Genomic DNA, 26,605 nt, shown 5'->3' with positions numbered 1-26,605 from the left:
GTTACCTTGAAATACATCTTCAGGTCAGAAATGGTACTGTATTAGCAGCTTGTCTTCCAGCTGCTCATGCAGCGGCTGGAATCCCAGTTAGACAGGCTGAACAGCAGTGACACATATTGATACAATTTCTTAGACGGAAAAAAGTTTATATTCTTGCTTTAATAGTTCTGAAAAAATAATTGACAATTACATATGATATGAATGCCACACAAACCACACATTTCTCATAAGGAGTCTGATGTAGCTGCATGGAAATTAACTGGTGCACTACTGCAATACATTTAAAATCATTAAAGGCCAAAATGCAATAGAGGCTGGTCATTTATTGAATAGTTTTAAATGGGTGTATGTGTCAACCTGCCTTGATGCTCCAATTCTAAGTTATGACTGAAATGCTGTGACTTGTTGCTTGTTGTTGCTTTCAGTGTATCTGAACAACACATTTCTTTGCTTTTATCTTCAAGCTGTGGAACTGTAGCTGATATCCTGTATGTACAAACAGTAACAATGTCATCTCTTCACTTTTGATTGGAATTTGAAGATATACTGCAGCCGGTGTCTCAGCAAACATGAAAAGACCTACTATACTTCATGAACTACATTCTCAAGAGAGCCTGGATGTTTTCATTACACTGTGCCAACAGTAACAGCACATACTGTCTGTACTGTAAACTAGAGTGCACCATGGACTCGCCTGCAGCATCTCAACCAAGAAGATTTTGTGTCAGCCAAGATCTGGCAACCATTCCCTCACAACACAGTGCAGAGAGTGTTGCTACACTGCACCACACTGCGCAGGACTATGAGGGACAGAAAGTAAATGTCAAGTATCTTCATGACCCAAAAATGGAAACCAGACACACAATCAACATTAGAAGGCTCTATGAGGAGGACAAGCCTATGCTAACAGCTGTACTTACTGTAAAAATCTGCAGCCTCTGGAATACAAGCAGAGCTCAAACTCTCCCAGCAGCACACAAATAGTTATGGCTACAAATAAAAAAAGTTGCTGTCTACCAAATTTCAGCCAAATCCACGTGTAACTTTTTGCTAAACTGAAACTGAGAGTTTGACAGTAAAGAGATAAATCCATAAGCTCTTTTCAACTTTGTGTTAAAGACAACTTCTAGCAAACTATCTGAGAGAGGTGGAAAAGGAGTGAGAGGTCAGAAAGCAAAGAGAGAGACATAAAAGGATAAAAAGAATTAATGTACATCTTGCAAATAAATGGTTTTCATTTCTGACATTTACTCAAACAACCTCCAAGAGGAGATTCCAAGGAAAAGTTAAAAATAATAATTAGTTGTAGATGTGAATGTTTGCAGCTTACAGGGAGGTAGTCTGACAAGCAGTGAATAATGTATGTATATGTTATGTTATCTGACGTCTCTCCACCCTGCTGTACCTGTTTCTCTGCACATTAGCTGCTCCCTGAAGCATGTAATCATTTGACTGCAGCTTTGAAAACTTGAGGAGAAGCAGGGGAACCAGTGCTCAGAATGAATCATCTTTTATATCTCTTGCTACCATTGCTATTGCTTCAGCCTGAATGAATGAAAAACATCCCAGTTTAATGTATTATCTGTGCAACAATGTCAAACTATGCAGATAGTTTGTAATGTAGGAATTGCAAGATGCTCATAAAGGAAAATAAAACAAGTGTAAAGTCACTTTTGGATAGAGATCTTATTGGATCAGAAGAATTTAAGCCACCTTCTACTATAAGTTGTAATGTGAAACTTCAGGCTTACAGTTTGATCATAGTTCCAATATCTCTGCTTTCCAAAGGTTTATGCTGTATATGGGTGTTTAATCAATGGTGATCTCTACCTTCCACCATATACACAGACTTACAAAGAATGATACACAATAAACACATACAGTACAAACTATATCCATCTGCTCTTCTGGTATAAAGCAGAGGTCCATCCATGGATATTTTCACTGTGGTATCACAGTCTGCTAACTATTTTGTGATAAAATGTTGTGATAATTGACTTTTTGTTAGGGTTAGGGTTAGGGTTCTTTTAGGGTTCTTTTCATAAACCTACCTCAGCGTCTACTTCAGTCAGTCAGTCTTATATTTCCCACAATGACTTTCTGACAACCCCCAGAGAAGGACATGAAGCTTTTTGATCCTAGGTTTGCATGTGGGTATATGCAAGAAAAAAAAAATCCTAAAAATAAGAACTTGTAAGCAAGATAATTCAGCTGTGGGTTTATTGTGGAGGTGGAAGGTAGAGTTGTGTTGCTGACTGGCATCACACTGAGGCTCATCTTGGTGTACAGTATATGTGTCTCTCTCCTCCAATGAATTTCTCTTTGTAAGATTGCAGAATGTCAGAATAAAATCACATCTCAAGAAAATCAGGTTCTTTGATTCTGACACCAAAATCAGATGGTGTTTTGAATACATATAATTAAAAAAATCCAGTTCATCTGCCCTGTAAATATTTTGACTTGACATGTGAACTATCTTAATTGTACTGCTACAGAAATACCACACTGGCCAATGATACATAACACCTGTCTTAAGACCATAATGATATTATTGAAAATATTGACCGACCAACGCCCTTGCACATGATATACTTTAGCTGGAATTTGTGTAGGGGTGAGAGGGGTGTACTGGGAAAGAAATTCAGCCCTGGACTTATCAGCTGGGATCAATGTGTCTCACATATAGGCTCCAACATTGACAGGAGCACCGACCCATGGATACAAAGAGACGCAACGGATCCATTTTACCAGCCTGCATGGCGGCTAACAGCTAGTTAGCATGGATAACTGTGTTGTGCTGTGTGTAACCCATAGACTATAAAATCAAGGTGTAGCCACAGTATTTCCAGTTTAACAGCACCATGCTGGGCAGGTGACAGGTGTGTTTACAGTGTTGGTGTGCTCTGAAAGATGTCACAGTGTGGATGTAAAGTCACACAGCTGATGGACTGTTAGCCTAGCATGCTAATCCTATGTAAGCATATGGATGAGTTCTCTTTCAACTCAAACATGCCAAGATATGAGTGGAAAGTATTGTTCTTGCAACTCATTTATATCCCTTTTTTAAACTCGAAAGTTACTTAACCATGTCATGTGATATGCTACACTACAAATATTACTGGGACCACTACAGATAATTGCAGATGAACATTTAATATCTAAGAATTCATATTATAGACACTACCACTGACTATCCCTGTAACAAACTGGCCATAATTACACACATTGACCATACACAGTCCAGCCATATACTAGGTTTTGACCTGTCTTGTTTCTTTGGTCATCATTTCTATTGGTTATGATAAAACTGTACTCTCCGAACTAATTTCAGGGATCCAAAACATGGCAGCATCCCTATAATGAAGTCCAATGGGTCAAGAAACACAAGCAGTCAGATGATCAGACAGGTTGTAAAAAAAACAACAGTGTGTCTGGGGGAAACTAATACACAACTAATATAAAAACAGTAGAACCAAGAAGTGTAAACTATGATGCATGTTTAAATAGATAGTTTGAGTAATAATTTAAACTTTGTTCACCTTTTCTTTTCTTTTCTCTCTTTCCAAATAATGTTGACTAAGCTAGGGAGTTGTTTACAACTAGTGTGATCATCTGACTGCAAACTTGAAGCCTTCAGTGCACATATACTGAGAATCAACTTTTCAGTGAAGAAGGAAACATCTTGTGCTCAGCAGTTCAGCTTTTGAAATGAAAAATATTTGCAGATTTATAGATAGATTTTTCAATGAGGGAAAAGGAGATGTAATAAAAAAATAACTTTCACTAGATAATTGAAATAACTGTGGATAAACCATATCAGACACAAATACTATTACTACTACTATTACTACTACTACTACTACTACTATATATAAAGTAGTCATACTTTATTCCTGAGTCATATGTAAATTCCATTGGGATGTAAAAAACAAACTGCAGTTACTTTAAGCCTGATGAATACCCAAATAGCTGTAAACTTCCCCAACTCAATGTGGAACTTTTACATATGTTACATTCAAGCCCTAGCAAAATGAGTTCACACAATGTTGATTAAGCCCATCACTGCCAGATAAATCTCTCTGTATTTTACAGTATAGAGAGTTTTAAAATCTCATTTCGGGAGCGACACAGCACAACAACAGCCATTTGTTAGACTTTTATATAGTAACTTTGCTGATGGTAGAAACAATTCTGTAGATACAATATTTTGTCATATTTAGAAATCTATTCTAATCCTGTACTGAATTTATTATTTTTCTAAAAAGATAATAACAATAAAAAAAACAATTCCTTGGCAATGAAAAAGAACTGATAAGAGGTAAGGAATCGGACTGATAAGTGCAGGACTGACTATGGGAGGATAAGAAAATTGCAGTTCAAATCCATTCACTATAAGCCTGTTCTACCAATGTTGTGTAATAACCTTTTTTCATGGCACAGAGTGCATTTTTTAAAATAAATATTGTAATGATAATAGTCCAAAAATATGTAAAAATTTGTAGTTTTTAGTCAAATAACATCAAATTTTCTTGGAGGAGGACCCTCAAACTCCCCAACCAAAACCCCTGTGGGCCTTTGACCTGGTTATTTTATTTGACGCTGTCTGCCAGACAGTTGCAAGTATGATTATTTAATCAACTGGATAGCATCATAAAAAACAACAATCATATCATATCAGCAAAATGGCGCAAAACAAGGAAATATTCTGTTGAACCCCTTAGCTATAGATACATATCCTTCTGCTTTTTTCCCAGTAGTCTCAGACTTCTTTCTTGGTAGGCTGCTCTTGATTTCCATTGGAACAATTAATAAGAATTCTTCTCGTTTGGCACCGGCACCAAATTACCGCTTTCTGATTGGCTGCTGTTCGTGATCAATAACAAGACCTAATTAAAATTTGAATGTCAAATTTCTAACCGTTGCATTTGTTAACACTCATAAATATAATTCACATGGCTTTTTTCTCCCTGGGAAACTAATGATAATGATATTCCAACTATCTAGTTAAACAAATCTGTTATTTGGAATCCAATGACATGCTTTTTAATGTTATAACAAAGAATAATAATCAACATTAATACTGAGGGAAGACAATTAGCCCACATTTTAAGTGATAGGGGTGGTAAGGGACCTGGAAAATTGATAGGGGGGCACTTGCCCAAAAAAGGTTGAGAACCACTGCCCTAAATGCTCATGCTTAAAAGCACCTAACTTCACCTCTAACACACTAATGCACAGCCAATAAGATCTTGCCACTGAGCGATAAAATGAGAGCCATTTGGATTCTCATGCCAATGGATCATTAGGTTTGATGCTTAAATTCATCATTTATTTCATTTTTCAGCAGCACCAAAGTCCAGACGCCCTTGTCAGCACTAACATGCTACTACAAGTACTAAGTTTTATATACATTTTGCTGACTGTGCATCTTGGCAACAATCATTAAGAGAAATGTGTTACGATCAAAATTGCACCATTTGGCATCACTGATGGTGTAATTCACAATTTCTGCAAAATTGTCCCTCAGATTTCATGCACTAAATAAAAGTGCTATATAAAATACTGTCAGTTCTTGAGTCTGAGCCCCAGTGACACGTCACTGCTGCTGTATATATGGAGTTTTCAGCACCTGCTGCTACAAGGAAGCAGAACTGCTGGTTATATAGCATTGACCCTCCCCAATCAATATATGTAATACACTTTAGAACTGCAAGTCCTTTTTTGCTGCAATTTGCAAGTTCTGTGCCCATTGGGTGGGAAATGGTGCTGACTGTGTGTTGTCCTAACACATACTATAACATAAATTGCAGATGAGAGTTCTCCCTATTATGGAAGTAATAGGGGATAACACAACATTGCAGACCGTGGCTGCAGGGGAGACTCACTCCCTGGAGTTTGCTGATTTTTTTAGGTGTCACACTCCATGTAGTAAGATGCTGCCACAGGCGAGGACATCCTCCACTTTACTGTCAGAGCTAGATTTCAGGTGTTGCATACTTGCAACCTGCTGAGAAAAGGGATGTAGTTGAGGGCAAAGTTGTCTAAACTTTCTTTCATCACACTTTATATTTGCAGGAGAAGGAGTTTTACCACCTTTACCACACACACTGCAGTTTACAGTACCAGTTTATTAGGAAAGCATGTACTATTTAGTGCAATCCAACACAATAGCCATCACCCAACAACATTATGTTTTTGAAGCTTTAATATTCAGTTTGTATTGACACTGTGTCATAGAAAAGTTGATTGAGTCTGTCATGTGTGAGGCTATAATAAGTGATATTGTTGTAGTGTTCTTCAGGATGTGTCCCTGAGACAGTCTGGTCAGACTATATTCATACCCGTACATTTGCAGCAAGAGCTCTAGGGATCACACACAGACATGCTCATTCAGCCATGTGTAACAGAACATCTTGAGTGTTAAAGTCCATCAGAACAGCTAATGAGTGACATATATGAAGAGAACTCTGAGGAGGCAGAAATGTTGATTCCCTCACTAACACATTTGATTTAAAAATGGCTCACAGTCAGACATATTCTCAATACATCAGATGTCACTTCTGTCTTTTACTAGCCAAGAGAAGAGGTTATTATTAACACAGGCTCCCTTTTGCCCCTTAAGTAAAACGCGGCTTGTCACATAGACTGACAAATTATCAGTTCTTAACTGCACATGTCAGGGGTCGCTGTGAGCCGATGGTAATTTTTTGAGACTGCCCTCCCAAGAAAAACGACACAACAGATCGTAATGTCAGTCACCCAAAAATGACATATAGTAATGTTTGAGTGATGGACACTATCTAGCAGTCGTCGTATTTCTGACCCAGAGCAGCGGTGCATTTCAGATGACATAAATAGAAGTTGACAATTTTCCTCATTGCTAGGGGAGGACTAGGGGTGGATGCAGGCATTAACCCAACAGTGGACTTTGCTACAGAAGACTGCTGTTCGTTTCCTGTTCTATCTTACACAGCTCTGCCCTCCACTACGTTCTATGGATAATACTCTCCTCCTATCACACACGCAATCACCCCTGTACGTAGTTGGCCAATCAGAACATACCTACCGATTACATATGTCTTACACAGTATATAAGGCAGTGCTTTGCTGCAGCTCTCATCCTTCTCACTCCAGCGACAGCGAATCTGCTCACTGATCTTACCTCTCCACAAATGGAGTCGCCACTCCAGCAAACTTGCTTATGCTCACTGATCTTACCCCTCCACAAATGGAGTCGCCACTCCAGCAAACTTGCTTCTGCCCATTATGCCCCAGCTTCATCTCTGCTGCAGACAGACATGTCCTCTGTTTCAAGTGCCTCGGTTGAGGCACTGCTGAGGACTTCCACCTTTCTGACGGCCAGTTCATCTGGCTCAACCAGCCTTTGTTTTGCCTCCTCTCTCGGACATTTGGCAGTGTGTTGAAGTGTCCTGGAAGGAGCCACTGAAAATGAAGTCACCAGTTGTGGGATTGATTTCCTTCCTGAGAGTGCAGGGTCACACAGAGACAGGCTGTCCTGGTGCGCCCCCCCTCCTCCTCAGATTGCAGCCCTCCTGATTCCTCACTCAACTGGCTGGTCAGTGAGCAGGAAGCTGCTTCCTCCACTGGTGCAAGATAGGGACACACTGGAATATTTTGAGAAAATTTTCCGGCTGGGCACGCAGCTGGTCGTAGCAGCCAACAACCCGGGAGTGTTGAGTGTCACTGGGGTTAACCCCTATCTTGTTCTCACCGCTATCCGTCAAGGGACCAGCATACGCAGCTTATCCTTCGGGTTAATGAGGGAGCGGCTGACAGCTTTATCTCCTCCTTAGGGAGTAATGCCTCAGGCTGAGTACAACAGGCTACCATTTGGCTACTCCCTGGCTCCCCGCACATTCAGCAAGTGTGAACACAGCACTGCAGCCACTGCACGGCCAGGTTATGAGGGTTTTCTTCCAATTAAACAACCTCATTGTCATGGCCAGGGCGAGGGAATGGGCCACACAGCCAAGTTGGTGCTGCGCCTAACCTGGTTTCGCCAGGCACCAGCCTGAGGAGAGAGATAGATGGTGTGTGGCCTTCAGGGGAAAGCCAACACACCAACCATCAAAAGATGCAGCAGCCAGTAGCTCCCTAAAACTTTGCTACATTTTTATTTTAATTTGCTATTTTTTCACCTTTATTAATGAAGCGCGTATTACTTATGACAGAAATACACTCATCAACATTGGAAAAGGAAGTACAGGGAAAGGATTAAGTGCAGTGGACCTTGAAACAATCACTGCCAACGGTGTCTCCCGAACACCCAGCTGGATAAGCCAGACCAAACGTCACCGCAAGTGGTGCGATTGCCCCAGAAAGAGAGGGGAGGGAGCTTGGATCAAAGCCAAACTAACAAAGCTCGGATCCAAGGCTATTCCTTTACCCAACCTACTTCTGGCTAATGTCCGGTCACAAGAAAATAAAATGGATAAAACAGACTCAGGCTAACTCAACAACAGGAAATCAGAGACTGTTGTGTCCACATCTTTGCAGAGACCTGGCTCCATCCCACCATGCGCTCAGCCCCCTCCTATTCATGCTCTACACCCATGACTGCAACCCCCGCCATGGAGAAAACTCTGTTGTGAAATTTCCAGACGAGAGTTCATATCAGGAAGAAATCAAAAATCTTGCAGAATGGTGCACAGAGAACAACCTACTGCTCAACATCAACAAAACCAAGAAGCTGATTGTTGATTTTAGGAAAAAGGGAGGCAAAGACATACAGCCCTGTCTACATCAGTGGAGCAGGTGAACAGTTTTAAGTTCCTGGGTATCTCCATCACAGACAACCTGTCATGGACATCACACATCTCAACTCAACAACTGTACTTCTTAAGGAAACTTAAGAAGGCAAAATTCCTGTCCCAAGTAGTTCTTGTTAACTTTTACAGAGGAGCAATAGAGAGCATTCTGACTGGAAACATCACAAATTGGCATGGGATGTACATGTTCCAAGACAGGAAGGCTCTGTAGTGGGTGATTAAAACTGCCCAGAACATCATCGGTACCCATCTACCAAGCATCAGTGATATCGGTGAGGTGAGGAGCCTGCACAAAGCCTAGACAGAGCCGAAAGGATACTAAAAGACAATGCCAACCCCAACCACAGCCTGTTCACCCTGCTACTGTCTGGCAAGGGATACAGAAGTATCCGCTGTTGTACCACCAGACTACAGAGCAGCTTTTTTCCTCAGGCTGTGAGAATCCTCAATTCATCCTCTGCACTCCAATATAAAAAATCATTTTATTTCTACGACTTACTATTTATTAATCCATTTATATAATTTCTGTTTTTGTGAGTAGCATTAAGGGACTACAAACTACATTTCGTTATACATTTTGTGTTGTAAAATGATAATAAATGAATCTTGAATCTTGAATATGTGCATGAGAACAGACAAACGCACTACGGTTGCCTACATCAACACGCAGGGCAAAGTCTGATGTGCAGCCTTGTTGAGGATGTCAGGGAACCTGCGGTTATGGGCTTCAGAAAACTTTCTGTCACTGAGAACCGTCTACATTCCAGGTCTGGAAAACAGGGACACTGTCTTCATGTCAAGATGCGGCCCTCTGGCAGATGAGTGGAGGCTGCACCCCAAGGTAGTACAGGAAAGCAGAAGCGGACCTGTTCACCAGTCAGAACAACACCCATTACCCACTCTGGTTCTCCCTGATGCCGCTAGATGATCCACCGATGGGAGTATACATGTTTGCACATGTGCCCTGGCCAAGGAGGCTGCTTTACACCTTTCCTTCTCTTTGTCTCATGCTGTTGGAGAGAGTGAAACAAGAGCAGTTGTCGGTCATCCTGATACTACACAGAGATGACCCAGATGTTGGCGGCCCATCCCTGATCCTTCCCCCAGGTCTGGGGATCCTGTCCCAGGAGGCGGGCTTGATAGGTGCACTGCCTACATTGGGCCAACCTCTCAAGGCTTGGTTTCGGAGAGGGACAGGCTGATGCTGGCTGAACTGTCTGCACAGGTGGTGCAGACCATCCAGGCAGCAAGAGCAGGATCCACCATTGCTCATTGAAGGTTTTATCCCTTCATAAGGTGTCAGGTGTATCACAGCTGACACCTTACCCTTGGGCAATATACACCTGCATTCTCCTGTGATCTATGATGACTCAGAATGATGTGTGCAGGGTGTCATATGGTTTTTGACCCCTGTGAGGACAGGCCATGGATACATCCAGTTTCATGTACATGTTAACTGGGCTGGGTTAGGCCCATTACTGCTCCACTGAAGCGGCTTGGATTATAAAGTAGTAGGAGGGCCACGGCAACTAACCTTTTGCTGGCTGGACTCAGTGAGGCAGTCTGATGACATGTCACGGCAGGGCAAACATTCATCTGGCTCCACCTACTGTTCCCATAGAGTCCAGTAGAGGGCAGAGCCTGTGTAAGATAGAACGAAGGTTACAATATTGTAACCCTAGTTCTATAAACACAGGCAAAGCCCTCTAACTATGGACCCATCCGCTCCTACACCGTTTGCTTAAATGGTTTTGAGATGAAAGTGGCAGCGAAGCGCTGCCTTATATACTGTGTGAGACACACATAATCAGTAGGCGTGTCCTGATTAGCCAGCTACATACATGCAAATTTCAGTGGGCGACTGCATGTGTGTGATTGGAGGAGAGTATTTCCAATAGAGTGGCAAACTACGATCACCCCCTAACCTTAACCCAGTTAATTAACCCAGCTATTATTATTGTCATGATGACAAAGATCACCTAAGTTTAAGGAAATTGTAACTTTAGCCCACACCACATGTTTCTCTGACCTTAACAAAGTGATCATTTTAACCGAAACCATAATCTTTCCCTAAACCTAACCAAGAGGTTTTTGTGCCTAAACCTAACTAGACCTTAAAGGAAAATTCCAGTTTATTTCAACCTGATGTATTTCCCATAAATGTGGCCATTGTGGTTCTCTGTGTCATGCTAATTTTGCTCTCTCCAGCTCCTTTATAGAGATTCTGGTGATTCACAAGAAGACGTATCACACAAAATGACGATCATCAGGGCAAGTTGTTGAGACTCCTACAGCTTTCCAAATAAACATGATTTTTACATGAATCACTACAAAAGTTTGTTTCTTGGTCTGCACAGAAGTAAATACAGAAACTAGCCATCTGTAGCAACCATTATGGCTGACTGCAGAGATGTCTATATTCAGAACACATTGGTTTGTTTACGTCTGAGGCTGTGGATAGCTCAGCATCACTTCCTGCTATAGAAGTAGTAACTTAGTAGATGAAATAAAATGGTTCATGCCTGCAAGTTTCCAAGCTGCAAGGATAAAATGACAAGATATACATTGTGCAGTTTAATGGATTACCACTGGACAATAGAGATTTACATAGTGTACTCGCATTTTTCTTACCATGTGAGGCTGAGTGTTTGGTCCAGCCAATGTTGTGTTTGGCTGATTTTGTGGAGGTGAAACAGTCTCCTGGACTTTGCTGATACATGCTGCAAATGTATCAACTATCCATTTGTAAACAGCTGGGATTACTCTGATCTGTGGACACTTCTAGATTTTCCGAGTCAGGTGACTCTCTGCAGCAACCATTTTCCTCCTCACTCGACAAAAGAGGAGAACAGTGACCGCAGGAACATCAGCAGTTTCTCCGAGGTAACCGTTAATGTATGCTGTATTTCCTGACATTCCTGTTGCCATTCTGCCTTCATTCTTTGTGTTTCCTCTTCCAGTTGTTTTAGCTCCTCTCTGTACTCTGGCTCAAAAAAACACGGTTGGCCATCAAAGTGAAATGACTCATACTAATCCACAGGATAATCTGTCACTGCACTTAGTTTTTGAGTTTCCTTACAGTCTAACCGCTGTGAAAGTCAGCCTCATACATGTCAACAAATTGGTATGCGTGGATGAATATGCGGATGGTTCTGTAAGTTGTCCCAGATAAAGATCTCTATGCAGTTAGTCATAATGGCTGCTAGTTTCTGTGTTTACTTTTGTTCAGACTCAGAGATAAACATTTTAAATGATTCATTAAAAATCATATTTATTTGGAAAGCTGTAGGAGTCTCAGCAGATTACCCTGATGTTCATCGTTGAGTGCAATGTACGTCTTTTTGTGAGTCGCCGGACACAGCAAAATTAGCATGACACATAGAGCAATAATGGTCACATTTATGGGAAATACATCAGGTTGAAAAAAACTGGAATTTTCCTTTAACCATAGCGTTGTCACATCATAAAACATTATTTTTAACAGTAATGTGCAACGGTTTTGGAAAACACAGGCAAATTATGTTGTCCTACAGATTATTGCCAATAGGGACGCCAAATTAGAAAATGCTCCTATGTGTCTTTCTTGAATCACATGGTCATACGATGCATTTGGTTGTTTAAGAGGACTTCTTGGATTTTTCATAGGAAAAGGTGACTGTTACAGCTTTACACTTGGAGATCTAGTCCAAAAACACTGCAAAGAATATTCTGTTCAGTGTTTGTTTTTACATACTTAAATGTCTTTAAACATTTAAATTGTTTGATTTTATGCAGTTATTATTTAATTATGCAGACTGTCACAGCCCGGCTCTAGACTGTGGAAAAGGGAAGTCACATGGGTATTCAATAATACAAAAGTAAATTTATTTAACACAAAATTACTCAAAACAAACAAAAAATAACAATAGGTAGGGTTAGTCTGTAAAATCAGTCATTTAGGGAGTGGATGAGTGAATGTATGCTGTGTGGGTGTTGTATAAACAAAAGAAAAGGAACCAAAAAGCAACGCAGGAGAGTGTGGGGGAGAGGAGAGAGGATCTGAACTGGCAGCTTCTCTGACTTTATATATGGGGCACACCAGGCCCAGGTGTGTCCCATCCTGCTAATCAGTGTGCTCAGGAACCTGCCCCTGCAAACAAAGAACACAGCAGCAACAAGGAGCACAAAGCAGAGGGGCCATCACACAGACCCAAATATATTATTTAAAATAATGTCTCTGTCAAAGCACTTCTGTTAGCACTTATGTGTGTCATAGTGCAGAACCTACTCTACATGCCACTAAGACCACCTTTCAATTGGCTCCTTAGTTGTTTTAAAAGTTTGCTAATTATCAAAATCCACAAAGTAGGTTTGGTTTTCATTAAGTCTGTTGCAACAGCCCTGGGGCAGCTTGACACAGTATTACATTCTTTAACCACTTGCAGAGAGGCTGTAAAACAGACCTGAACACTGCAGACATCATGGTGTAAAAATATGACTAATTAGGAGGAGAAGTTGGCTGGATGGCACCCCAACCAACCATGAACTAGACCATACATGGCTGTAAAACAGACTGAGGTCCACAGCAATTAGAGCTGCATGAAACTGAACTGGAGCAGAGCAGAACTTTGATGACTTATTTCTTATTCAAAGCCATTAAAAAGAAAACAATCCTGGCTTGTTGAAAGGATGAAGCATTGCATCCAATACCTAACTACACCCCTACAGACACAACCACGAACATTGAAGAAAAACTGTGGACACATTCAACTGAAAACCTAAAACCTATTAAGTTTATAAATTCAGTTAATTCAAGAATTGAAGGTATAAGTAAGTAAGTGAGGAAATGTTGAATCAACCTTTAAGATTCATCAGCCCCTACACTCACTCACTCACTCACACACACACACACACACACACACACACACACACACACATACACACACACACACACACACACACACACACACACACATATACACACACACACACACACACACACATACACACACACACACATTCCTTCTGGCCTCTTTATCTCAGCAGATGGATTAAGGCCCCAGTGGTCTGGACCTTGTCCTCCTCACACCGCGAGAGGCAGCAGGACAGGAACTAGACTCAGCAGGGTGAATAAAGGTCTTCCCTGGGGCCCCACACCCGCTGGATGCATAGAGCCAGATTGATGTTTTAGGAGATGAATGACATGACACCCTGAGTCTGTAACTTGGACAACACATACTTAAACATGTTTGAAGCAGCTACATGTTGGTCAGCTTATCAAAACATTAAACCGACACATTGTAATCGTCCATGTGTCCCTCCAGTGCTAGATGCTATCACTTTATCATAAAACGTGGGGAAGCATAACATGATATGAAATGTGAGATGATGTAACAGCTTTAAAGCTGCTAACTGCAAACTGTAGTCTAGATTAAAATTGATACAAACATATGTTTATATTAAATTATATCTTTGTCATTGTTTAAAAAACATTTCTTGACTTCACTTGAATGATGAGAACGAATGGCGCTGGCAAGGACAAAGCCGTGAATCAGATAAATGAAACATTATTTCCTGGTGTTTCACGGCAATTACGTTCTCAAGCACAAATAAACACACCCACACCTCTGCACACCCCTGTGGGAAGGTGCCACATTGCTGGATTTTGTGTGAATGCAGAGCTGCATCCTGTCCACTGTGGCCTCTCTGCTCTGTGTGTGTGTAGCTCAGCCCCGCCCTCAGTCAAACAGACACACAGACCTGCAGCTCTTTATACATCCATGACACAGAGACAGAGAGCAGAGTGGAGCAGAGGAGAGAGACGGAGACAGTGATGTTACCTGGTCCTGACCTCACCTCACCTGTGTGCTGTTATTGGCTGGGAGCTACACACCCACTGCTCAAAGGTTGACACCCGGAAATGTCCCGAACACAGCAAAATAATAAGAAAATACAGGCAGAGAGCAGGGGCTCTGCAGATACATACACCGCCACACATTTCTAGTGGGTCATTAGTGATGAATGAGAGGGATTATTTTTGTATGAGTCCATATATTGTTTTTAAAAAATCATGCATAGTACACCTTTAATGACGCATCTATTTAAATAAAGTTCATTTTAAATAAAGGTTTTAGGGAAGGGGAAAAAATGCTACATCTCTTGCTTTCTTTAAGCACAACCTTCCAGGCACACCTTACATTTTTGCCCCATTTGTTTTAATAATTTAAGAATAACAAATTGTGGACTCCTTTTTTTCATCCATCTAACAATTTTGTTTTCCAGTGTGTATGAGCAGCTTTACAAGGTGTGGCTACAAACTTTTAGCCTTGTATAAAATAACAGATCCCATTTATAACCAAGGAGACAAATCTTTTTTAACCTGGTGGATTCATTTCTTTCTACTGCACTGTAGATATTACTGGCATACAGGCAACACAAACATTTGGAAACCCCTATGCTTGCACACACAACACATACTGTAAGTTGGCACACGGGAAGACTTCCCACCATGTGGACACACACCAGAAAAACACACATCCCCTGGCAAATGCACAACAACCTCCTTCCCACCCCTCAACCCACTCACACTCACACACACACACACACAAATACACACAATGGCTGATCACGGTTCCTGTCCTACATTCAGGCAGGTCTGACAGCAGGAGGCAGGAGAGGTAGAGTGATTGGAACCAGATGAATGGTCAGACTAAAGCTTCCCAACACAACCCAACCCTCTCTCCCTTCTCTCCCGTCACTTCCTTTACTTCCCCACATGGCTCTCTTTTCACATATCACCTCCCAAAGCCCTACAGCAGACTAAATCAACATTGGAGATGCTGTGCCAGAACCCTATCATCAAATAGGCTGTGTTTGTGAGAGAGAGAAAGATGGAAGATCTGGACTGACAGTCCTCCCGGGTCAATGCTTTATTCATTTGGAGTGACATCACTCAGCAGACATACCTATCAATACCTATCTAGACATATCTATCAACAGAAGAGAAACTGAGGGGCCTCCCTACAGACATATTGTAATGAATGGAACTAGAAACAGATGAGCTGAAATGCCATTAAAGCAGAACACTGAGGCATTTGTCAAACATGAAAGCAAGTGGAGAAATAATGTTGAATAATTGTAGAAAAATAGAGCACAACTTTCTCATTAAATGTCAATGTTTATGAAAAAATTCTAATATCCAAATTAGTTCCACTCATTCCTTTTCAACTTAATCTTCCCCTGTCCCCTTTTCCTACCTCCCATCCTCCTGTGATTAAAATGCATACCTGATCTATTTTCATTAAACTCTGGAGAGGGGAGGGACATCCCCTTTCTATCCAAGCACTTTGGGTATTATAGCACTTGGAATGTAATCAAGGCATCAGCCCTCTTAGCTGGAGACAACACTTTGGAGTCCAAAATAAATGGATTTTCCTTCAACACTAGGAAGTAAAATCTTATCGCTTGGCTTTATGGTGACTATCTTTCAGTAGCACTTAAGAGGAGAGGATCGAGTGCGATGCCAAAAAATATGGATGAAAATGAAAAGGCTGTTTGAGGTGAGATGGGGATCAGAACGTGAGATGAGATAAAGTAAAACATAATGGAATTTCTATTTGAAAGTTCCACCTTGTGAGATGACAAGTAACTAAAATCCAGATGCACTTCAATCCATGTCACCTTGGTTTAGAAACATGTGCTCACTTTTAATTGTGCAAAGGTACAGGGTGAATGTTCAATTTAGGTTCAAAGCAAATGAAACAACCTACAGGTGCATTAGACTATTAGCATATTTAAAAGAGAAAGAAGAAAGAAAAGACTAATCAATAGCAATATTCAAACTGCTCTGCTTATGAACAATGTGGGCAGACTGCGAGCCTGGCATGAATGTTAAATGAATAAGGGGATGGGGGTTAGTAAGGACTTTGAATAAGCAGATCAGTGGGTGGTGAAAGAGAGAGAGGGGGGAATACAAAACAAACCAGAGGAGCCTCAGAAAAAGAATCCCATCTGTAGTGATCCATCAGTTGGATTGGTGGGGAGAGAGAGAAGAAAGGAAGAGTGGGCACACTCAGCCACACAACTGCTGTGAAAGCATCATTCCTCCCTTTATTCTATCACAAATTACGTATTCAGCTGCATATCAACACTTAACAATTACCAGCAGCTCACCTGGGATATGGGAAGTGCCTATCTTGCAGACGATGCCAAATCTTTGTAGCCAATGTGTTTTCAGAGGCCCCTGCAGTGCCAACTTGAATTAGTATCAACAAATCACAGTGCAGGAAAAGCAGAAGACCAGGCTGGCCAGGGGTTAGCCATTTGTCAGTCTGATAAGGTGTAAATACAGCCACCAGGTTCAAAGGTCATCTTTGTGACAGAGTCCATGCATATCAGAGATGTGAGACTTCACCTTGCAGTGCGAAGGAGAATGTAAGGAACTAGAGTCAATGCCACAGTAGTTTCTTAGGTAAGGTGAAAACTGTAAATCTGATAAATGCATACCATAAGTTGTCCTTCATTTTCCTTCAGTACAAAACATTTGAAACATTTCCATCTGTCTGTCAACAACTTCCTTCTCCAACTTCTAGGGAGCTCCCAGCTTTCCGCTGCAGGCTCTCAGTGAATGTGCAGTGATGAGCAGCAGTCACTGGTGTGTTTACAACATGCTCTTAGGGTCAAGCCAGAGGCCAAATACCCAGAAAGGGTCAACTATCCACCAGAGATACTTAATGAGCTGACAAGGATGCCCATTCAGTGCCCCTTTGATAGTTGCATCAGCCTTGCAGAAGAAATAGCCTGAACAAACGCTTCAAACAGACAGTGAAGCTGGACGCTCTCTACTGTCAAACACGGGGAGGAGTAACTTTTGCTTTTTTTAAAATCATGTCATTCTTTAACTCATGGGTTCAAGTCTTTGAAAAAGAACATATGAATGTATTACATATGAAACAAAACAAATTTCTCACATGAAAAAAATCACATGAGAAATTCACATATAGGTACATGTTGTTTTGGGATATTTTTCATTTGAAATATAATGTTTCACATGCAAATTGTATATAGACAAATTTGGCTGATTTTATTGCATGGTGTTCATGCTTTCATTGAGACTGACACACACATAAGCATTTATCCAGTTTAGAACTCTACCAAACTCAGAATTTTCGATTAAAGTTGAATGTGAAGGTAGTTGTTGTAAAGAATCAGTGCAGCTCTAAGTAAGAACTGTTGGAGTGACATGTGAACAATGTGTATGTTAGAGAATGTCCATGTGGTAGCCCATAGAGACAGGCCGAGATGTCTCAAAGTACCATTAAATGTTGCCATGACCCCTGTGGATGACCTATATATCCACTTTAAACTGCCCTTATCTACTCTCCCCTCCACCTCCAGTCCTTTTCCCCTCCAGCCCTAATTCCCCTGCTCAGTGTTCCACATCCTCAGTCTTTTCTTCTCCCCCTCTTCCATTCTTCAGGTCTTCAGCATTCGACCTTTGTTCTCCAACTCCTTTTTTTGACAGTAATTTCCACTCACATGGGATCTTTTTGCAGGCAGAAATACTGTGGAATGTGGGGGTAGGATTTCTGCTTTTACAGAGCAGAAGGATGATCAGATGAACTGCAGACTGAACCTGTGAGCTTCTGGCCTCAGGGCTGTCTCCATAAGCATCAAGCCTCCCAAACACCTGGAGTTAACTTCCTTTCCTTTACTTACATACTTATGATAAGCAATTCTACCCCAAATCTGTCTTTTGAGCATCAAATGCTAACCCCTTGCAATGACAGTGGATTGCATGATGATCTGTTTTCATGAGCGAAAAAGGAAACGAAACATTCATAACAACCACCTCTGCTCCTGCACCATAATCTACTTCCGCCTCATTCATATAGTCATTCAAAACTGTTCACTGGACTAGTCACTGACTGGACATGTCATTCAGAGAGTTACTTCCTCAATAAACAAAACACCAGATTCATCAGTTTTTCGTCAGAGGGAAACAGGCGCTCTGATGCCCACTAACAAGCTCAACAAGGTTGTGTGTGGTGATTGAGATGGAAACAATGTACCGCAAACCTTTTACAGTCACCTAATGCAAGCCAACAGAACTTGCATATTTGATTGGGGTTCACATTTAGAATGTTAATTGCAGATGTAACTCATTTCAATTGACGTGATTACCGCAGTGATACCGCAAGATACCATGGTAATGCTGCGGCGGCAGTGAAGGGGGGTGGGATAATTTATTCAGGAGTAGCTGCACTGCATATCAACAACCACCAGGTGGTACATGTGACCAGTCCAGATGCAGTGTCTGTCTGTCTCTCTGCAGTGTAGTCAATACAAAATGGCAACCATGCTCTGTGAGAAGACACGACTGGTGAACATGGAAACGCTGTGAAACATTTTGAGAATGAGTCACAGCACTGTTATATTTTCTGCTGGGCCTGTACAGTATACTTAAATGTTACACAGTCTTAATTTCATTATGTAATGACATTTAAACCAATCATCTATCAACACAGTTTAGACCTCAATATATGAAACGTGGAAATTTTTTTGCTCCTCAGTATTTGTAATTGACTGAACATCAGATTACCCCAGAAGATGAAAGAAAACTGATTTGTTCTCCTAAATATTCAGAGTTACACTGACTCCAAAACACACTGGATGTGTATCATTCACAGAAAACCTCCTGTGTCTCATTTGTGTTCATGTTCTGTGAAAATCCAACAGTAGTGAAGTTTTTGCATGCTCTTGAGTGCCTTGCCTCTCTCCCGCTAACGTCAACAAACAACTGGCATAACGACACAACAACACAACAAAAACTGCGCTATCCAATTAGAAACACCCTGCAGATATTAGCTCCTCGGCTAATAAGACAGCTAGCTGCCTCCATCAACCACTACACATTTCACAACATTCAACAACAACTCGCCCACTCCTGAGCACACACAGCTAAAACAACATTATTTCCTCAACAAACAAAGGAGCAGAAAACAAAATCCAGAGCGATAGCAGAACACAGCTTACTCCTTTTGTTTTTCCTGTTGGTAGTCCAAAGGTCGTAATAAGCACACATTTCACAACAAAACCGCAGTGTGTTGCTCCCTTGCCACAGCCAGTTGCTTCTCGACCACAGCGCGTTGCTCCCCAGCCACAGCTCATTGCTGACCAACCACAGCTCACTGAGCCTAACAGTGTTTAGTGAACATGGTTGGTAAAAAGAGGGTGGCGGTTTGCAGGTCGGGTTGGGTTCGGGTGGTCGATTAATGAATATTTGTGCGAGAAGGGCAGTGCAGATTGGCTCTCATGGGCCAGCATCCTCAGCGCAGCAGGAGCCTCTGTGCGTGTGTTTGTGTGTGAGTGAGCGAGTGCACGTACATACAGCAAGGGGGGACTGACTGATGCTTTGCTGAAACACGGTGCAAAACACATTAGACATCTTTTATGTAATTATGAGAAGTGTAAGCGAGGAAAAAGACATCACCTGCAATAGTCTCGTGCTGCAAACACGTGTGCAACCACGTGAGCGTGAGCACCAGGATGAGTGTACAGCTCATTTAACGGCCACAGGTGTCACTAATGAGAAAGAATTTCTGATTATGCATGCAGACTATCTCAGTGGGCTTTTCAGTGCAGCACAGTGCATGTGTCAACCTGACCCTTTATTTCATGATGAAATATACCAAAATAATAATGGAAAAGGAGGGAATGACACTATTACACAAATACTTTGAATAAAAAGTATCTTGTGATCCTGTGTCACTACCAACTCTATACACTCGCCATATATTCCACTATCCAGGGGGACACATCAGGGATGCCTGTTATCTCCGCTACTCTTCGCCATGGCAATTGAACCATTCTCTATGGTGCTCAAGACTTCACCCCAATTTCAAGGTATCATGCACTAAGGCTCCTAGAATCAGTAAAACTATTTTACAGAGACCAAGAAATAGTGGCGGCCTCGCGCTAACTGGTGTAGCCTAGGGGCGCAATCATAACACTCATCCCACTGTCTGCACTGGTTTGTTCTTCTCTCCCTCTATCTTCCTCCCACTACTCTTCAAACCTATTGGTGCTGTTAACTTTAAAGGTATGCATACAGTTCCACCGTCATTTTAAGTTTAGCATCATGTCTAGGGCCTATTAGCAATAACCACTTATTTACTTCCTCCATATTGGACTCGACCTTTACTCTATGGAACAGATTGGGTATCAATCGTTTCAAAGACCGATATGATGGTGATATTTTTTTCTAGCTTAAATTCTTTATGTCTTAAATTTAATCTTCTCCATTCAAACTTGTTCTGTTATCTTCAGATCCATCACTTTGTATGTACAAAGTTTGATTCCTCTCCTGGGCCCCCTCAAGAATCCAAATGGGAGAGTCTTTTCAAACTAAATCCTACTCAAGGGGCTTATATCTGAAATTTATCCAAACACCATGTCCTTGATCAGTAATACAGTCTCCAAATCAAAGTCCAGACAGGAGGGGGAACTGGGAATGGAGTTGGCTGAGGATTGGTGGGATGCAGCATTAGAAAGAGTGAATTCTTCATCGTCCTGTGCTCGACTCAGTCTAACCCAACTAAAGGTGGTGCACAGAGCCCATTTCAGTAAATCTAGACTGCATGAAATTTATCCGATTCGAAATGTGACCATTGCAGCAGTCTAAAGGCAGAACTCTCACACATGTTCTGGTCTTGCCCAGTGTTGGAATCATATTGGTCTTCGATTTTTGGTGTACTCTTGATGTAATTAATAACAGCATAACATAATAACAGCTTACAGCCATGCCTGTTATTGGCCATCTTCAGGGTATCAGCAGAGCCCTATGCTTACAACTCCAACGAGGCTGACATGATTGCTTTTGCAACACTTTTATCCAGGTGAAGAATACTCCTAACCCCGAAATCGCCTACACTCCCTTCATTCTCTGCCTGGCTGAAAGATATGATGTAATTTCTGCACCTAGAGATCAAATTTACACTTAGAGGGTCCAGCAAGCACTTTCTTAAAAAGTGGCAACCCTTTGTTTCTTATTTTAGTAGGTTGTCTGTTCTTCCTTCTGTTGAGTCTCAAAGGCCAACCAGATGTTTCAACAAGAAACAGAGGGAGTCCTTAAGAAATGCAAATTCAGCAGGACAAAGGAGTGACTGGTATTCCCTCCAAAGATTACAGCATCGGCACCACAACTCTTCCCTGGACTCAACAAAGCAGCAAACTAAAGCATCTGTTTCTCCATGGACATGGTAACATACTGGGCATAGCATAGGACAACACATGGCCAAAGCACAGGACTGTTTAATTTAGTTGATGTTAGCATGCTTCACACACAGTGACTACTAGGCCTTGCATGCAACTAACCTCTTCCTAACCCGGCACCTTTATCCTACACCAATTGACCTTAAACCCACAGACATTTAACACCCAGCTTTGCACACTTTGCTTCTGGCAGCACATGTGGTTTAAAGACACCACATGGACTGGCCTTTTGTTTTCTTTGTCAGCCATATTGTCTGCATGCCTAGTGTTCAGTCACCATTTGACTTCAGCCATCCTGCTATTGTTTTCCCCTATTTGCAGTTCACATGCTAACACAAACACACACACACACACACACACACACACACACACACACACACACACACACATCTGTATATAGCCTCTCTAGTTGGATTACATATTGTGTGTTTTGCTCTTTTATCTTTTTAAATAAACGTTTTTGGATACACAAGCTGTCTAATGTGGCAAAAGAATGAGTTTTACCAACATCTGCTCTGCAAAGAACTCCAAAATCCTTAATTCATAACTGTCTATTGATATGGTAATTGTGGTTATAGTTATTACGTTAATTATTAATCAGAGTTCTAAGTTGATAGTTTAGTAAATTATGAGACTGAATCAATCGACTGGCTATTTTTTTCCCTGACCCCAGGATGGGGACCCGTTATTATAAATTCTTATTAATAATTTCTATTGATTTTAATAAGTAATAATTATCTTTGATAATCATTAATTATTGCTGATAGCCAAACCTGTAACCAAGGCCCAACAATTCTGATCAAATCTCTATTTTCCTACCATCAATGTACAGATCAATGTACCACTTAACTCCATGGTCAAGCTGAAATAGAGGTTTTTTTTCATTTTTATTTTACTTTATTTATTTTATTTTATTATGTTTTATACTTTTTTTCTCTCTTCTTAACTATCTTCTGTCTCTCTTTTTTTACTATAGTATCTCTTCTATTTCTTCTTTACTATCTTGATGAACCTGATGCTATTCAGACCTCTTTGGTTTGGCATTTGTTACTCCTCTCTCTCTTGCTATTGAGGTTAAGACAACACAGTTACTGTCCAGTAAATGTCAACACAATAATACATTTAAGTACCTATATCAAATATCTTTATTCTCCAGAACAGCAGGGCAAATTAAACTTTCACTCTTGACACTCTTGCACACTGACATGAAATACATATTTTGTTGTGCATAATAAAACCTGCTTCAATAGGAACAATGTTCTGCTGTCATCAGAAAAGTCCTCTACTTGTACCACAAACTGTTATTAAAATGTGACAGGAAAGAGCAGTATGCATGGAGGTGGTAAGGTGGATGAGAACAGAAGAGGAGATTAAAGAGAGCTGAGAGCTTTGAAATATGATCATAATTGATCTATATAGCATGAACCACTCAAACAGGACCTCTCTGTCTTGCTTACATACAGTACACACAGAAGCTACTGACACAAATGGAAACTATTCAACTTGAAACATAAATCACACAATTCAACAAACAAATCAGGCCTTTCATACCAATCTAGGAGACATATTCCCCTATTCAGATCACTTTTGAAACCTTAATAAAAAAAACAAACATCTCTCAAGCACTTTAGTGTGTTTCTGTGACCTCTGATTGCATTCAATTGATCCTTCCCTTCACTAATTATGTGATCTGGCAGCAGAGCCAGCTGTAAGGTCTGCTTAGAATTCAGAAGCTTTTAATGAGGACAGCCGTGACATGTCAGCGCCACACTGACATCACCATCATCACTGCAATCATCACCACTGCCGTTTCCCCATCGTTGCAGCAGACTTAGTCACAGCCCTGTCACCGTCTTGTCACGCAACCAAACAAGAAAATCGCCCTTGGTCAGTGGTCACAAAGACAGCAGGGTAGGGCCTTCAATGACATGATAGGTTGACATGATGAGCCTGCAATTAAATTTGATGATGATAATGACGGGAGAATGATCCTTTGAATTGATGATTATTTCTAAAAAAAAATCTTAATAACAGGCTGAAACAGAATTTGTTTACCTTCATACCACAATGTTCTGTTTTTTTTTTAAACATCCTCCACCTGCATACACAATAATGAAGAGCAGTGGACCAGAAGACACTGTGTCAGGCTTAGCTTTTGGTCAAACATTGTACTTTTCTTGTGCTGATCAAAGTCAAACTTTAAAGAGGAGTGCACATGATGTATCTGTTGTGAAAGCTGTCTATTTATGTCAGTCCTTGGTGTATTACGTACTGTACCATGATGGCATCAGGCAGAGCCCTTGCTATTAAAAGAAACAATAATAAACACTACTTTTATTAAATCAGTGTTTTCATGAGAAGAAATGCAAACTACAATAAACAGTATGGATGGAAAATTACAGTGTTGTTAAACCAGATTATATATCATTCAATCAGTTTTCACTACAAGACTTCAGTCTGGAAAACACCCACTCAAAAGTCTGGTCAGTCCAGTCAGGTACACATCAGTGCTCTTCTCAAAACTCATGAACCTTGCTAACAACTATTGAGAGTGGGATTTGGAGATGTAAAATGTATTGAGAAACCACTCAGTAGTTCCAGTCAAGAGTGATGTAATTGTCCAGTATGGTTAATGTTGATGTCTGATGTTAATGATGGGAACTTTTCAGTAATTTAGAGGTGAAACTATTAGTTGATTAATCCATAAATTGATCCAAAGAAAAAATAATCTGAAACTATTTTGATAATCTATCAATTGTTAATGTCATTTCTAAAGCAAACATGTCAAACATTCCTAATCATAAGAGTATTTACTGCTTTTTTTGTCTTATTTGATAGTAAACTGAATATCCACACATCACTGTGGGCTTTAGGACATTTTTTTCATTTTCTGATGTTTTATAGAGCCAATGATTAAGCAAAATTATTTATTTTCTACAAATTGAAAAATTAGCCAGATTAATCAATAATCAGAATAATAATTAGTTACAGTCCTACAGTCAGTTATAAGTGTGATATACAGTGTAATATAATATGTCTCTCCTAATTAAATTAATTTAAACATGCAACAATGTCACACTGGCAGAAAGTTGATACTGGATGACTCTGCAAAACCCCAGATATACAAGGTTAAGATTAAGGTTAAACAATGAAAAATGTCCAAAAAACATTAATTGTTAAGACTGTGATGAGATGTAAAGTCTGATCCCTGGCATGTAAGTTGAGTGTGTTACTTGCTCACACATCAGCCTTACTTTAATTAAAAAAAGGGCACATTGTTTCCTTCACTGGTCAATCATCTGGTATGAACATAATTCCTGTTGAAGTATGTCAAAGAGATAAAGTGTCTAAGCTCCTCCAAAATAAATCAGATGATAACACAACAAGGCATTGTTGTGGACATACTGCATGTCTTATCAGAAACTCTCAAACTACTGAAACATGGAATCAAAATAAACATGGTGCTTGAGCATTTGTCTTCTGTTGTGCATGTTGAACTGAGCAGAGGTCAAACACCTTTAAACCAAGAGTTTAACCTCCACAAAAAAAAACAGGTTAATCTAAATTAGAGATCAAATTGCAGTTGTACATATCTTAAAAGTCATGTTGTTTGTTCCAGCCTGGAGCAAAAATGCACGCTATGTCTGATCTGAGTCCACCTGGAGAGGAGGAGGGAGTTTTCTCTCACAGGAGTCGTGACTCTCTGTCAGCATGAATAATGTTAATGTGGGCTGAACACACTGGTGCTCAGGGAGTCATTTGACATTGGCGCAGTGGGTGGTGTGTTCATGAGCAGTTTGACATGAAGGGGAACAAACGTGAAGAGACTCTCATCTCAAAGCATCTTAATGATGTGGCTGCGAGGTGGCCCTGCCCTGCCTTCTGCCTCTCACTGCCATCAGTGCCATCATGTCTCCCCTCCGCCACATTTATCATAATGAGCTATAACATATATTACACCCTCTGAGCAAAGATGAGACTGAGATTTCATAAATAACAAATGGCTGCTATGGATGATATCTTTCTTCTCTTTTTTTACTCTTTCTTGCAGTTTATCTTTCAGCTGACAGTAATATGCCCATATCAGATTAAAGGTTTCCACAGAATAACTTTCTTAATGGGTGCCCCATTTGGCAGTGAGCAACAGAATAAATAGCTTTAATAGTGGTGTTTTTGAAGTGCTAATATGCTAACATTTTCCAGATGAAAGGAAAAAGGATTCAGAAGGAGCTCAGTAAAGTTTGCTATCCTGACAAAGATGATTTGGACAAATGCCGCTCCCTTTCACTCAGATATAATTGACTGAGAGGACAGAGACAATGGCAAGAGAGAAATCCCATCTCCATGTCAAAATTGGTGTGTGTGTCTGTGTGTGTGTGTGTGACAGAGAGGGAGGAAAAGGGATCTCTTCCTCTCATTTGTCCTTTTATTATGTTCAGTGGAACAACAGTGATTGAAGTGTTTGTGCTGCAGAACAGATCTAATGAGCTTTGGCTTCTCTTTGGGGAAAAGATCATTTTGTGTTTCAAAGGTGATCACTTTGGAAGAACATTTTGTTCTGACTT

At 40.7% G+C, this 26,605-nt stretch overlaps 1 protein-coding gene across 2 annotated transcripts in view; it reads right to left on the bottom strand.

Moving 5' to 3' along the window:
- Nucleotides 1-26,605, bottom strand: part of LOC137195114 (CXADR-like membrane protein) — a 99,337-nt gene that overhangs the window by 18,936 nt on the left and 53,796 nt on the right. The window contains exon 1 of one of the 2 annotated variants that reach the window (XM_067607191.1): nucleotides 7,219-7,430. The exons of the other annotated variant lie outside the window; for it this stretch is intronic. The gene's annotated coding sequence lies outside the window, so the exon portion shown is untranslated. Of the gene's footprint in view, nucleotides 1-7,218; nucleotides 7,431-26,605 lie in introns of those variants that run through there. 2 annotated transcript variants of the gene reach the window in all.

Source organism: Thunnus thynnus, chromosome 13 (genome assembly GCF_963924715.1).
Source record: "Thunnus thynnus chromosome 13, fThuThy2.1, whole genome shotgun sequence".
NCBI lineage: Eukaryota > Metazoa > Chordata > Actinopteri > Scombriformes > Scombridae > Thunnus > Thunnus thynnus.
The sequence above is the reverse complement of the archived record's forward strand: the minus strand, read 5'-3'. Positions and strand labels throughout refer to the sequence as shown.